The sequence below is a fragment of the Apaloderma vittatum genome, unplaced genomic scaffold, assembly GCF_000703405.1.
Source record: "Apaloderma vittatum isolate BGI_N311 unplaced genomic scaffold, ASM70340v1 scaffold3079, whole genome shotgun sequence".
In the NCBI taxonomy this organism is placed as follows: Eukaryota; Metazoa; Chordata; class Aves; order Trogoniformes; family Trogonidae; genus Apaloderma; species Apaloderma vittatum.
The window spans coordinates 2,650-18,539 of NW_009733336.1; the positions used below are offsets into that span (position 1 = coordinate 2,650).

Consider the following 15,890-nt stretch of genomic DNA (forward strand, 5'->3'; position numbering starts at 1 on the left):
TAAGTTACTCCACTTTGGTTTATGGCTCGACTGTGGTATCTTTTGGTAGATTTGAGTGATGTTTAAACTATTTATGGCTTTTCACACAATGGTGAGTATCCTGCACTCAGAAAGCCTCTGAAAGCCAAGTCCAAAGTAAAAGGTTAAAGCACATTTTAACTAAAGTAACAACAATATACGGCAGAATATGTGATAGAAACCCAGAAGTTGCCACACTAATCATGTACAGTGTAGTTACTAGGGTTTTATACCTGAGAAGTGTTTTCTCCCTCCCTGCAAAAGCACTCATAAATGAACTGCATCTTGTCAGAATATCACTTTTTTGGACATTGCAATGTTTTGTGGCCTTGCAATCTTCCCCTGAGGCACAGGGTTTTTCTACCTGAGGTTTTAGCCTCCCAGTCTCTTGGGAATTTCTATGAGTAATTCGTGTTGGTAGAAATCTGTAATTACTTCCATGGATTAGTATTTTCAATAATGATTTTTAATCTCTCTTAATTCTTCTTTCATGGCATCATGTAGTTGTTTTGGTCCCTTGTATATAAAGAAAAAAAAGAGATCTTTAATGCCATTCCATTCTTTCAGATTTTTTGTTATTTTCCTTCTTAAAACCTTGAAGACCAAAATCCCAAGTTCTGATCCCAGCTCTGTTTTGTTATGTTGATGTTTGTTCTTATTTACATTAGAGCATAAGAGGAGTGTATCTCCCCATGAACATATGCTATGTCATGTTGGTTTAGTTAAGTTTTTGCTTTTTAAAAATAATTATGTTTTATTTTTTAATCAAAACTGTACTCCTCTCCTACTATCTAGCATAATCATCTTTCCTAGAAATAATTTAGTTTCTTGAGTTTGATTTTATAAGGGTTGCTTTTAATTTATGTTCAAATACCATGTAGGAAATTTAAATTGTATTTTCTTGTTTACGGGAGCTGATGTCTGATGCAGCTTCGTAACAGGAATTGCCCATTTTCCAGGCTGTCTTGGTCTCAGACTGAGACTTTTTGTGTAGTGCCACATCCAAAGACTTTCTATAATCTTCTCAGATACTTCCTGTATTCAGAAAGTATGTGGTTCTTTTTGTGTTTCTGGAAACATCGCTTGATGGACTTGCATTTTGGCAAAGATGACTTCTGATTATTGAAAGGATTTTAAAAGTAATTCTAAATGATTATTTGGTTTGTAAGACAATTAATACACACTTTGTGAGTGTAGGTACAATTAGTCTCTAAGTCTTGTTTATCAATCAAAATTTAGAGCAACTTTCCTAATTTCTTAACATTCTTACTAATTTGCATTAATTCTCATTTCATTTTCCCCACACCTTGTTTGTATTCCTATACTATGTTAATGTTGATATTGTCCAGTGGTGAGCAACATAGATACACAGAGTTGCAAGGGTTGAAGCATGAGTGTACAGAGTGACAATGAGGTTCACATAGTCATCTGTGTGTTGGCTTCACTATTTGGTTCATCATTTTTATTAGCATCACATTTCGGTTAATATACGAAAGACATGTACGAAGCACAGATAAAGTGATGTAAAGTAGATTGTGTTTCAAGTAAAAGCTCTGATTTGGAACTGCAAGACTAGAAATTCAGCTCACATGAAGAGTGTAAGAGCTGCTGCACTGGGTCATGCCAAAGGCTCATTTTTCCCATTGCCCCTTTCTGGCCATGGCTGGCTCAGGGTCCCTTTGTACCAGTGCAAGAACATCTGAGGGATACGGTGATGCTTCACCCATTATCCTCTCCCAGTTTCCAGTGCTCTTTAGGTATTTCCAAACTCTACAGGTTGCAATCACACTTTTCCACCCAAAAAAATGCCCGTTCTGTGAATTTCTCAAATTGACTGGTGAGTGTATTTATACTTCTGGCATCCATAGTGTTCTGTGGCAGTGAGTTTCACAGTTTGGTTATATTTTGTGGAGGGGAACAATGCATGCTTTAAAGGACGGATATTCATGATTAGGTAGATATTTTCACCAAGGGAAATTCAGGCACTGAGAATATTAGCTGGGGGAAAAAAATACACGACATGCAGCCTCATTTAACAATATCAGTCTGATGTGGTTGTATTTAAGATGTCTTAAGTTTCCTTGAGCTTTGTCGATTTGTGATATACTGTGTACAGCTAGTTTAAGAGGAAGTAAGTGAGCTGAAAAACACTGAAGAAGTTGCTTCTCTCCATAGTTATGTTATAAAGTGCATCTTCTCTTAATAAAACGTTTGGTAATTCCAGTTACAAATAAGAATCAAGAAGTAGTGCTAGGCACCAAACACTCATTGTATTACATTTTTTGGCAGATGCTCAAGTATGTGGTCTATCCTAAAACTGGCAATTTATTAGGAATATTACAAACGTTCCATGTGTCCTCTGATACAACAGTATATGAAGTCATTTATTTCTCTATACATATGTGTAAGTTGGTATTATGTATAATAGGGCACTTGGAGATGAAAAAGGGAATTGTAGGAGGGAGAGAATTTTCCCACTTACCTCCATGAGAAGCTGTTTTTGTACTGATGGATGTGCATTTCTATGTGAGGGAGGAAACCACTCTCCTTTCTAAAGTAAAGTAATAAGGTTGTGGGGGTTTTTAAGTGTGTAGATGGACTTATAGAAAAATAGTTGAGAACATGCCTACAGTAGCTACATTAATATTATTTTCAAGAGGAAAATATTCTTACCTCTATATACACTTTCATGCTGCTGCAATTTTGTCTGATTACAGAATCATCCTGATCCTGTGTTAGGCATAGACAATTGTTGGTAGATGATTTTTAGTGATCAGTATTGCCACATAGAGAAGGGTTTTTCTCTTCCGTAGAAATGACTTCTCTGACTTCTGATTGTTCAATGAATTAATCTGAAAATTTTTTTTGATCCCGTGCTAAGGTTCTGCCCCATATTCATGTCTTCCGGGAGTATGAGAGATGGAATCTTGGTGGTATGTGGGAGAAAGGGCTTATGCTTCAGGCACATTTGTCTCTGTAGGTTTTTGTTTCTTTGCTAATCTTTTGCATCAACAGCAAATGACCACTTACACTCAAGTCATGCACAAACTTGTGTCTAAATAGGTTCTGTATAATCATTTTTTTTAATTGTAATTGTTGATCTTACGTTACTGGTTGGTAGCGTGTAGGATGGTATGGTCTCCCTCGTAAGCATGCTATCGTTTGTGTTCAGTGTGAGCTGCATTCTTTTTGCTCTTTGTAATAGATAACACTTATGTTAGTTGGATGCATAATTCTGTTTTATTTTTAGTTTCTGTGTGGCTGCATTTCAGCTGTGGGGTGATTTGGCCATCTATGGAAATGTTTACTTTGCCTGAATAATTTCGAATCATATTCCCAAAAAATAGCAATTGAGAGGAAAAAATGATTCAAAATTATGTACAACGAAGAATGCCAGTACTTTTTTTTTCTCTGTTTCCATGTTGAAAAGTAGCTGTAGAGAATACTTTTGAGAGTAGCTTTCTAGCTACTGAAATTTGTTTTCAGGTAGTTACAGTGCTGGGACTGCATACTGCTATAAGCCAGAAAGTGCCCACATGATTTTTGAGTACTTCCATTGGTCATTTTACTGGAATAGAGTAGTGACTAATTTTAGTTTTTTCATCAACAAAATTTTAAAGCATGTCAGCCCAGGCAAAAGTGTTACATAATTTATGTTTAGGTACTTCAGTAAATGACTTGATGTTTCAGTCGTGTTCAGGTTCCGAATATTTGCAAGTTCTCAACATCTTTGAAAACTGGCCAGTGCTCAGGTCAGCATTCAAATCTGGATTGGGAATCTAACTGTAGGCATCTCATTTGAGACATCTGACCTAATTTAATTCCATATTGGTGAAATATTAGCATCAGTCATGTGATACTGTGCTCTTCACATTGCTAGATATCACCTTCCTTCTGCAGCTTCTTCTGCAGTATTTTTCATAGAATGGCCTAGGCTGGAAGGGACCTTAGAGATCATCTAATCCAACCTCCCTGTCAGGCACAGGGACACCTCTCAACTAGATCAGGCTACTCAAGGCTGCATCCAACCTGGCCTTGAACACCTCCAGGGAGGGGGCAGCCACAACATCTCTGGGCAATTTATTCCAAAGTCTTGCCACCCTCGTACTGAAGAATTTCTTCCTGAGATCCAGTCTAAATCTCTTCTCCTTCAACTTAAACCCATTTCCCCTTGTCCTATCACTGGACACTCTTGTAAAAAGTCCTTCCCTAGCTGTCCTGTAGGTGTTCTTCACAGAGCTTAGTGCAAAATGTGGAGAGCCAAGAAAAGGGCTGTCAGGCAGTCTGAAGTAACACACAGGTACTTCTGTGGTAAGGGAAAAGAGATTCAGCAAGGATTTGGGGGGGATTCAGCCTTTAGGAATTCCTCTTAGTGTTTAAGCCTTGATTCAGCAAAGCTCTTTTATGTGTTTATGTGTTTTTATTTTCTGTGCAAGTAATTTATGTGAACCTCTTGAGCTCTTAGCTTAAAAAGATGTGGTCTCACATATGAGACTTGGAAGAGTTTCCATGTGGATATTCCTATCAGGAAGAGCCCAGTCTCCTCAGGTTGACGTTTGTCTTACTTCATCTAAGAGCTCTTTAGCTGGGAACTTTTCCAGTCAGTCATATTGCTGCTGCACAAGCAGTCTGTGAGCAGGCAGAATGTGGCAGAGCTTCCCACTTGAATGGTTGCAGTTGAAGTTAAACATTAGAACATTAAACTTGTGTTGTCATTAGTACCGAATTATTTTTACGTTTGAAAGAAGGCTGCTGTCATTAAAGAGACAGGTGCCTCATAATGGTAAAGGACAACAGACCTCTGGGTTGGAACAAGAACATTGTTGTCTGAATTGCGACTTCTGCTGTGTTTTTCTCCTCACTTGTCCCAGATGAAAAGCTTTTCCTATATTTCCTGACAATTGTCTTCAGGTCAGCTAGCAGGGCTTCAAGTCTTACATCTTTTTTTTTCAGTCTACAAATCAACTTTGCTGTATTGCTTATAGCTATTAAGGAAACATCTGTCAACAGCAAAAGACTGACTAGCAGCCAGCAAAGTTGTGAGTGATTTTTGTAAGTACTTCTGTGTTTGGAACTGCTGGAACCCCTTTCAAGAGTGAAAAAACACCACTGAAAGTAATTTGCAATTTGCATTGGAGGTGTACTGAGCACAGTGACTTCCTAGACTCTTATTTATTGCTTATCACCATGCTACCAGTCACCTTCCTTCTTTCCTTTAGCAAACATCACAAATGCTTGGGGAAATGGTTTTGCTTTTTCTGGTCTTGAATTGTTGTTAGTGGTGATATTGTACTGAGATAAGCTTGGTTGTGCTGCCTTGTGGTGATGTTCCAGAATTTTATACTGGCTTTTAAAATATTATTAAGGTAGGGAAACGAGGCATTTTGCTATTCATGTACTTAAGTTCATGTATCTCCATTTATCTTCTTTTAGTATAATACAAAAATTTTAGTGGAATTATTGGTCATAATTTTAATTGTAAAAGTTGGTGATATTTATGATACTAATTAGGTGGTCATAGTATTGCTTTATATCAGATGGTCTCAATGCAGTTTTGATACTGCCATTATTAGAGCATTATCAGAGGGAGAATGTGGTGAACCTCTTACGTAAAGAATGTGAAGAATAACACCAAAGAAAGGCATTGCTATTTAACTTGCTTATTAGAACTGTCTTACTCTGAAGATTTCATATCTGATTTTTCCATATAAAATACCCATAAGCAAGTCTCTCTGCTGACCTCAGGTGGCACCTGGATCTTTTTTAAGAAAATGATTTTGAAAATATTTGAAGAGTTGTTTGGGCTCTGTAGCAGTTTGGTTGATTTTTGTGTCTTTGTGTGTGTGTTTAGGGAGAGGATGAGGAGAACATAAGCAAAGCTCAGTATATAAACATCCTTCTTACTATGATTTAGTTGCCATACTACTACATAGTAAGCAGGAAACAAAAAGAAAGCGTACATTATAATGCTATCTGAGTTTTACTGCAAAGTTTATTAATTTTTATTATTTAAAGATGTTTTCTCTCTGGATGTAACCTCTCCTCTTCTCTGTATAATTTACATAGTCTGTTTATGAAGCTGACTCACATAAATGAGCTTTACTGACCTAGAATGAATTAGTCAAATCACTGGAATAACGATTACTTTAGCACATAAAGGTGTTAGGACTCCAGGTTTTGTTCTAAGAGTTTCTCAAGAAATGCAAAGAAAATGTGTTTATGTGATACTCCTATAGTGTTTGGTGTAGTATGATGAAGCATCATTTAAAAAAATACCACAGTAGCAAAAACAAGTTGTCCAGTGTTACACTGAATCATGCATTTGTTCTCATTGAATATCCCAAAGTTTCGCTTCAGTCTGCTGCTAAAAGGCACTTATTTGTCATAGCTGTCTGCCAGAACACATTTAAAGGATTTGGAAATAGGCTTGGCAGTGGCCATCAGAGGGGTAAACTAGTTCTCTGTGTGGCAGCAGCAGGTTGGCCCAGCAGACTTCTGACCCAGAAGGATCCTGAGTCACTGCAATCTGTTCTGTGGGAGATGGAAGGCAGTATGACCTGGCTCTTGGACACATTTTCAGCAGTCGTGAGAAAACAGCCTGTGGGCTAAGTGGTTCTCCATGCTATTCCTGGCCTTGTGGGCTGTGGTGCTGCAGCAGATGGTCCTTGTCCAGTTGGGTGAATTTGAAAGATCAGAGCAAGGTAAGCACAGGAAAGGCACTCAGTTGAGGGGCAGAGGGGAAGGATCGAAGAGGGATAAACAGGCCGTGTTTATTTTCTCCTTTTTCTTTGATGTTTTTCCTTTCTATCTTTAAATTCTGTATAAATATATATAAATATCTTAAGAAGTAAACAGTGCAGCCTTTCTGGCAAGGGAAAAGGACAAAAACTGACCGTTGATGTTTCCGTACTCAACTAATGGTCTGACTTTCTTCGGTAGTGTTTGTAAGCTCTTTGTCCACAAACTTCTCAAATGTATTAGTAACTAAAATGAACTAATATTAGCTTTGTAGTGTCACAGAACACCAATGAGAAAGCCAGAAAAAAGAGCCTGGAACTTCTTAAGCATCCTTGTTTTTTTAAAATGCAGTTGTTTTGGTGTTTTAATACAAGACTTTCTACAACCATAAAATCTGGCTTCTCAGGCCCTAAATATTCGAGGAAATATTACATCTAGTTAACAAAACATTTTATACTCGTTTTATAATCTATTATGAAAAAAAAGTAGTAATTTTATTTCTGAGACTTGCTATAAAACTCTTGACTAATGGGCCAGACATATTTCAAAATACTACTTTTCGCAGCCACTGGCAGAGAGAGCTCGAGCTTGCAGCATTCATCTTCTGAATGGGGCAAATTTTCTGTGCATGGAACCCCTATTTTTACCTTGTTTAGACAGAGTTTGGTGGGGGGGGTGAGATGTGCTTTGAACTTTTTGGATAGCTTGGGAGTTTAAATTGGCAATTCTAGTTTCCTAACAGTGCTTGCTATGTAATCATTGTCATTGATAGCCTGGAAGCCTTCAATAATGTTTTGATTCCTTTAGAAAGTCTCCATGTTCTAGAGAATACCAGCTTGAGAAATACAGATAAAATCTATGCTAAGTCTAGTCAAGTTCTTTTTTTTTTCATTTTATTAGCTATAAATAGTCTACTGTCTACAGACTATTTCACCACTGTGCATCTGACACAAGTCAGTTATGTTGCTGTACACGTTTAAATGGTCTATTACTAATCTGCTGCCAGCACTAATAAAAAGATATTAACCCTCTGACCAAATTTTATTATTTTCCTAATTTTCTTTCTAGACAGTTTATGGTTCCACAGGATTCTTTATTTCACAGTCATGATGTTCTGTTAATAGGCTTTAGTATCTTGTCTTCTTGGCTCATTGCCAAGCAGAAATCTCAGTTATCTTTCGAATAGCTGAACATGTGGCAAATACATACCACTGGGACTCCTAATACAGCTGTAAATATGGAGAAATAAGAAAAGATTTTATTAATATTTTGCAGTTCTTTATATATAAATTTACCAGTTAAAAAAACCTGATGTATTTGCCAGCAAAGCATAATTCTTATAAACTTGGTCTTACTTATTTTAAATCCTTAAAATTCGCATATTCAAACTTATCTGGAAGAGGAATAAAATTAGCACTTGATATAGTCGTATCACGGTGATATGAAGAATTTGAGAGATGTGGATGTGGAAGATCACTGTATTTACAGCATGTCATTCATTATAATAATATATACTGGGGAAAAGATCAGTAAAAATATTCTAAATTTTCCATAATACCACAACTATGTCATATACTGTTTCTCACTAGCTGGTATAAAAAGAGAGGTTATCTCTATCTTCAGACCAAACCAGCCCTCTAACAGCTTTTTGTATTGTTACCTGCTTGGCAGTCTAATTTTTGTCTAATTCACTGACTGACAGACTGGATGTATTCACTTTTTTATAAGGAATTTACTGAATAGCTAGATGGTAAGCAGTAATAATTCCCTATGTTTTCAAAAAAGACAAGGACCGAAGGAAGACCCAGAAACATGTCACAGCTCCTCACCGACTCGCCTATCTCATTCCCTTTCTGGAATCACAAGATGTGCCAGATCCAGGTGCTGCCAGAGCCCATTTGTAAGTGAATCTATTTTAGGTTATTTTAGGAGAAAGTTTCTGTGCAGAATTGACAAGCTTCCTGAACTTCTCCAAGGCACAGACTCAGAAAAGAACAAGTCTGAGCTGGTGTCAGTTCCTAAAAAGAAGTGTTGTTTTTCGTCTGGCTAGCCATTACCTGGCTGATCGTATTCCAACATACTTGGGGTGGGGGTGGGTGGGAAGAATTGGAAAAAATTGCTTGCAAGTCAGAAGTGAAGTGTTTACTCACCTGAGTGGGACTGCTCACAACTGTTAATCAAACGCTTGATGAAATAACTTGCCAATTTGAGGATTTTAATCTCTACTTTCAGCTTTCCATCTGTTAAACTGGGAAAATAATACTTAGCTCACAGGGATATGTGACATTCCCTTCAATAATATCTCTAATGTTAGATGTTATCCTTGCTCAAAAGCCTCCTAGAATCCAACAAGTCTTTCTGAGAATGAGATCTGATGTCTCTATAATAATTTGTATCAATCTAGAGTTTATATATATGTCTGCCTAAGTGATGCCCAAAGTAAAAATGCCCTTAAAATGGAAGAAAGCAGCATAGCAGCAAATAAAATTTTCTGAACTCATACTGCTCATGAGTTTTATGTTTACAAAACAGAAAAAAGTTCCAAGATCTGAATTTTCATTTTATTGAAGACATGCTTTAAATATTTTACGTTCTCTCTGATTATGGTCTAGATCATGTAACTAGGTTTGAGGATGGAGCTGATCCTGTTGGAAAGTGTTCTAGGGCACTTGGAAAATATGGGGATGATTGGCAACAGCCAACATGGTTTCAATAAGTGCATATCATGCCTATCAAATTTGGTATCCTTCTATGATGGGGCTACAGTGTTGGTGGATGAGGGAGGAGCAACTGACGTCATCTGTCTGGACTTGTGCGAAGTATTTGACTGTCCCACGTGACATCCTTGTCTATTAAATTGGAGAGACATGGATTTGACAGATGGACCATTCAGTGGATAAGGAATTGGCTGGATGGTTGCGCTCTAGGGGTTGCAGTCAACAGCTCAATCTCCCAAGTGGAGACCAGTGACAAGTGGTGTTCCTCAGGGGTCCAGTGGGACCAGTGCTGTTTAACATCTTTGTCAGCCACATGGACAGTGGGATTGAGTGCTTCCTTAGCAAGTTTGCCAGTGACACCAATCTGTGTGGTGCAGTCAACACACTATAAGGAAGAGACGCCATCCAGGGGCACCTGGACAGGCTTGAGAGGTGGGCATCTGCAAACCTCATGAAGTTCAACAAGGTGAAGAGTGTATTGAGAGCAGCCCTGCAGAGAAGGACTTGGAGGTCTTGGTAGATAAAAAGCTGGATATGAGCCAGCGATGTGTGCTCACAGCCCAGAAAGCCAATGGCATCCTTGCCTACATCAAACAAAGCGTGGCCGGTTGATCAAGGGAGGTGATTCTGCCCCTCTGCTCTACTTTTGTGAGATCCCCTCCTGCAGTACTGTGTTCAGGTCTAGAGGCACATAAAGAGGATGTGGACCTTGTGATTCCAAAGGAGGGTCACGAAGATGATCAGAAGCCTGGAGCATCTCCCATTAGAACAGGCTAAGCTAGTTGGGATTGTTCAGCCTGGAGAAGAGGAGGCTCTGGGGAGACCTTACAGTGGCCTTCCAGTACCTGAAGGGGGCCTACAAGAAGGCTGAGCAGGGACTCTTTGTAGTGATAGGATGAGGGGTAATGGCTTTAAACTGATCATAGATCATAGAATGGCCTAAGATGGAAGGCACCTTAGAGATCATTTTCATCCAGCTTCCCTGCCGCCAGAGTAGCCACCTCTCGACTAGATCAGGCAACACATGGGGACCAAACGGGAATCGAACCCGTGACCTTAGCGTTGTTAGCGCTACACTCTACTGACTGAGCTAACCGGCCCCCTGAAAGAGGATAGATATAGATTTTAGATATAAGGGAGAAATTCTTTTCTGAGAGGGTGATGAGACACTGGAACAGGTTGCCCAGGGAAGTTGTCGATGCTCCCTCCCTGGAAGTGTTCAAGGCCAGGTTGGATGGAGCTTGAGCAGCCTCGTCTAGTGGGAGATATCCCTGGCCATGGCAGGGCAGTTGGAGCTAGATGTTCTTTAAGGTCCCTTCCAACCCAAATCATTCAATGATTCTGTGATTCTATGGTAAGTGTTACCATACTAGTTTATTAGTCATGCTTTCAGGGAATATCTGTTGAAGTAGCATGAATAATAATATGATTTGCAGTTGGTAGTGGCATTCTTGAATGAGCAGCATAAGAACTCTGCTCAGGTTAAAGCTTTTTCACATTAATTTGAATATGAAAGACAATGAGTAGTATGGTACTCTCAACACTTCAGTGCCATTTGTAGAATACGGGTGGCTTTTAACCTCTGAATTGTATCCCAAAATACAGACCTTAGGGAATGAGAGCTTTCAGTTTACTTTTGGAGTGAATAGGAAACACTAGAGATAAACAAGTAGCTATAATGGAAGGTGGAGTTTTCATACAATAATGCCTTGTATTAGCCTCTTGCAGTTTCCAATAAACAAAACTAATCTGAAACTAACCATGATCTGAACTTTCTGCTTGGAGTTCTCCATGTTTCCCTCTGTCTTGACATGTTCCTAAAGGAGCATGTCTTTTTTTTGCTGCTTGTTACCTCTGTCTTCATCATTTCTTCACTTGTTCCAACCTTCCTGGGCTCTCTTTTGAGCTAAACTAGGGAAGAGAGAAAACATTCCAAAAAACCCACAGAACAAACAAACAAACAAACAAAAAAAAAAAACACAAAACCCCCAAACAACAACAAAAAAACACACCACACAACAGTGTAGTCCCCTTAGCTCTTTTTACTTCCATTTCTGCTGGCCAAAGTTAACTTGATTTTGATGTATCTGTGATTTTTGATGTGACTGGATCTCCAGTCACCATGTGTTTGTGGAGAGCTTCAGTCCTGCAGTGTTCTCCTTTGTCCTTGAGTCACATGGGCAGTCATACTGCTACAGGGAAGTTTGGATAGCAAACTAAGCAGACTGAGCTCGTGGCCGGTGAAAGCAAAGAAAATTTGCCTTCCTTGTTTCAGCTGGTCAGTCAAAGCAAAGAAGGTGATCCTTTAGGTCTGAAGTCTGGACTAACTTTATTCCTCTTTGACTGCTGCAGATCTGCCAAATTATCATCCTTCATCCTAGCTGCAGCTGGATATTCAGTTGTCACTGGGAGCTGAAGGTAGGCTGGCAGTTCTCCAAGTGAAATCTCTACCATGCACATGTATCTTAGACAAGTTCAGTCAAAAGTTAACTGTGACTTTGAACTTAAATCAGTAAGGAAATGATAAGAGCTTTCTCAGAAAGCCTGATCGAGAAGCTAGGCATAACTGTACAGCTGCACTACACAGCACTCTCTGTAAAGTTTAATTAACATAATCTGTAGCAACAGTCTTTAGGAATTCATTTTTTGTTTGAAAGCTAATGCCAAAAAACCAGGGTTTTGGTCACTGGAACAAAGCAAAGCAGACTTGCCAAAACCCAGAAATTTTTGAAAATTAGTTGCCACAGAATTATATGTGGAGTGTTTTTCCAAAAAGTGGAGGAGAAGAAGAAGTCACACTTCACAGCTGTGTGTGTCTGTCGGGCAAGTTTCAAAAGCAGAGCTGTCATTGCTTTCAGTTGCAAGTTGGCAGTAACTAACAGTTGGCTTAACTGCTTACTTGCTATTAAAATCTCTGCCTTTCTTGTTCATTATAAATGGGGGCAATGAATTGTTTTGGTCTATCAATCAGACCAGGTTCTGCTCTTAGCAATAATATTAACAAACTGTAACTTTGTAAATGTCATGGGAGAGTGCTGCTGTCCAGACTCCTGCCGCTCTGCTAACTCGCAGGTCAGTTCTAGGGAATGACCCACAGTGAGTTTTCCAAAGAGGCTGATTTCTTGTCTACAGTTCTGTGGTTTCAAAAGTTATATTTATACTAGACTAACATATTTGTTAAATTGTCTCCATTTCATGGATTTGTAATAGCAACTGTGTTCTAACACATTTTTAATTAGTTGATGAAAATTAAATTATTGAGATTGTTGTTTATGAAGCAGATGAGATTAGGATAGGAATAATCAATCATTAATTATTGAAGAAGATATTCCTGATAAGCTGTCTGCTGAACATGTTATACTGCAGGTGTGTGATACGGAAAATAAAACTTCTTTTCCCATATATTCAACTCTAAAGCAGGTAGACTATACCTAAATCACTTGCCATATAGTCATTAAGCCTAAGCTGCAGGTGACCAGATTTTTTTTCTTTTTTTTTGCTGTGAATTTTGGGTTTTACCTTATCGACACTGAATTAACACAGAGATGCAAAATGCTTGTCCATGTATTTTTCCTGTCATACTGCTTTAAGGAGTAGATACCTTTCAGTCGCCTTCTATACTTGTGTACAGAAACATGGTAGTTCAAGATTTATATAATATGTATTTGACATTATAGCACTATAAAACTGAGTCATTTATAGAGGGTGGTAGTCCCTTTTATGATACAAGATCAGTGCCAAACCCCCTTTTATTGCAAACACTGACAACAGATTTTAGGTTTGGGATTACCACCTTGTTGACTCCCTTTGCTTTCACCTAAACTTTACTACTGTTGGTTGGCTGTCAGTGCAGCTTAACGTTACTGGCTTTCAAAATTCATCAGAGGAAAGATAGTGTTTTTTCCTTGATTTGTACATGAGGAATCATAGTACACATACATTGGCAAGGGATCCAGGAAGTTAGAGTGTAAATGTCGAGTGTGAAGATTTTCTCTTGAGCAAAAACATCTCATGCTGTCCAGTAGGGCAGCCACATAAAAAGCATTCTAATATGAGCAATCTGGCTAAACCAGTGACAGAGAATTTGGTTTTCTGAACTGATAGCCAGAGAGCTGAGCCATCCCCAGGTGGACTTGGTAGCATCCAACCCAAATATAAAAAGGAGAGTTAGCTTCCAAAATAAATTATTAGGAGTAGACATTTGCAGTAGACAAAGCCAAATATGTTTTCCCTCTTCTGCTTTTATATCAACAGATGATGGAAGTTATTTAGTTTATACTGAAAATGTTGGAATGTGATAGTCGAGCAGAGTTGTCACACCTGTGTTATGCTTTCCTGGTCGTCTAGACATTCCAGCCTCCGTTCATTCCTGGAGATCTGAATCCATCACCTGGGCTTAATACTTATGTCTGCTGAAAAAAGTAAATACTCTTCCAAATGGTGTGTCATGTACATGCTCTTCTAACTTCAAACAGATCTTTAATTCTCTTGGGTTATGTGAAGTATATTGGTGTCAAGATAGAAAGATTACTTTCAAGGAACCAGGTGTTCATTCTCTGAGATTTATTACTTTTTTTTTTTTTTGGACCTACCCATACATGTCCTTATGTTTTCAGCTACATCAGAGTGAGGAAGCATGTATTTTTGACTATGGTACCACAAGCTTTTCAAACATGTTTGTGAAGATTGCCATCCAATTTGCTATAATGATTGTCCATTTGTATGTCCTTCTTTGTTACAATATGGCTTGCAACAGCTAATTCAATTTCCTTCTTGTGAAAATTAATCTTATTCTGTCTTCAAAAAGATAAATTTGTTTTTCATATTTGAGACCCTAATACCACAGTTCACTCCTCTTTTCCATACCTCAGTCATGTGTTATCTTTCCAAAGCTTCAAAATTCTCAAGAGAGTACAATGCATGTCAGATGTGAGAAGAGTGCTGTCTCAGTAAGATTGACCTGATCAGGAAAATTCCCTTCTTCTTTTCTTCTTCTTCCCTTTCACCCAAAATGACTCCTTCAGGAAACATCTGATCCGTCTGTAGCCCAATGGATCAAAGTGCTATAGTGTTGGATCTTCATCACATATTGAACGGCTCCAGAAGGGATCAGAGCTGTCTTTGTTCATTAGAAGCTTCTAGGCCAAAACCAGTGCCAGCAGCCATAAAAGAAATATGTAAACCTCTATTTGGTCATTCAGTGAACCGTGGCACTCTAGGCTTGACCTCCATTTCTGCAGGAAGGTGGCCTAGATCGTGGTCCTAAAATATGTTAATGCTAGCAGTTGTAGAGAAAGGAACTTTTTTTTTTTTCCTTCTGTTTGATGTCCCTCCACTAATTTTTCTCCTCGCAGTTTCCTCCTTCTGAATATTTTCAGCTTCAAGTGCAAACTAGGATTCAAAATATCTCAGATTTGTCTGTGTCAGATAGAGGCATGGTCTATGTCACTATAGTGTCGCAGTGTCTTGCAATCTGTAGTGCTGGATTTTTAAAAAATAAATAAATAAATAGTCCCATGAACTGCTCTTAGCTGGAGAGGTGTTATTGCCCTCTACTCTCCCTTCGATTTTGGAAGGACGCTTTTTGTGAAATTACTAGCATGCAGCCAAGCCCAGTGCACTGTGGAGAGATCTGAACAGTAGTTGTTTCTACCAGTATAAAAAAATAGCTTTAAAATATTTTTGAATGGGCAATGAGTAATTAAATGAAACACCATTATTCCCTCACAAAGAATACTTATGAGGGAATATAAAAGCTTTATGAATTGTGCCCATTATGTTATTTCCAACAGGCAGCTCCTGTTTTACTCCCTCTCTCACTTTTTCATCTAATCAGTCATTCGCTTCTATATATATTGTCAATTTGCACAAGTGTGTGATTAAAAATGAACTTGAGTCTAACTTGTAGTGGTAAAAATGTACTGTGCATAAGTGTATGCCAATATCACAATATAAGGCCATGGATGTTTTTTCTTATTGTGAAATGGATTTCTGTTGCACAGGATGTGTACTTATCTTTACATATCAGGACTAGTAATAAGTAGATTAACTATTCATGGAACGAAATTACCTGGTGTTTTTACTTCTTTATAGCCCACCAAGATTTTGGGGAGTGTTAATGAGGTGAAACAATATTGGATACGACATTAACAAGACATTTTATTTCTCCTCTTGCTTCAGTAGAGCATTTTTGTGCAGCATTTTTGTGTAGCATTTAAAGATAATGTCACTTTGCCTTTTCTTTATGATACAAATTGAAATGTTCATGTGTGTAGACTACTGTAGAGTTGATAGCTGAAGTGCAGTCCCGTATCTTTATCATGCTGTTGTATCAAGCATGAGTAAATTATATAGCTGATAATAAACTTACTGACTGAATGTTAGTAGTGAAACAAAGATAGAGAATTTGAAATTGTA

General features: G+C 38.3%; 1 non-coding gene across 1 annotated transcript; it reads right to left on the reverse strand.

Annotated features, from left to right (window-relative positions):
- Nucleotides 1-10,500: 10,500 nt before the first annotated feature.
- Nucleotides 10,501-10,574, reverse strand: TRNAV-AAC. Its single transcript has one exon. It is a non-coding gene; the product is annotated as a tRNA-Val (tRNA).
- Nucleotides 10,575-15,890: the final 5,316 nt, after the last annotated feature.